Source organism: Orycteropus afer, unplaced genomic scaffold (genome assembly GCF_000298275.1).
Source record: "Orycteropus afer afer isolate SDZICR_OR568_19922 unplaced genomic scaffold, OryAfe1.0 scaffold00626, whole genome shotgun sequence".
Taxonomy (NCBI): domain Eukaryota; kingdom Metazoa; phylum Chordata; class Mammalia; order Tubulidentata; family Orycteropodidae; genus Orycteropus; species Orycteropus afer.
The window spans coordinates 561,860-562,366 of NW_006922213.1; positions in this window are offsets into that span (position 1 = coordinate 561,860).

A 507-nucleotide genomic window follows, 5' to 3' on the forward strand; every position below is an offset into this window, starting at 1 on the left:
ATAATCTCTAAATAAGGACAATTACAGAGTCATATTTGTGCCTAACATAATACGTTAACACACATAAACCAAAATGCATTAACCTTATTTACATTTCACAGCCCATAACAGAAGGAAACAAAAATATTTGATACATATATACAATGAAGAAATATAATAATCACAGTCCTCATTTCTGCAGCTGGTCACATGGTCATAGCTGATATTCAGAACTACCTTCTTCCACCACCCATTCTGTATTATCCTTGCCCTCAGCAAGCACCTCAGCTGGTCATGGTTCTTTGCCTAGTGGGGTGACTCAAACCTTCATTCCTGAAGCATCTGGACTGTTAGCAGTCATATCAGAATTGGGTTGCTGTAATTTTCCATTGACTTTAATCACAGGGCATGGTAGCACTAAAAGACGTCCTAAAGAATCTCCTGGATTCCAGACATACTCATCTTTACCTCCATTATGTAAAGCCAACCCAATTTCCCCTTGGTAATCAGGATCTATCACACTAGATA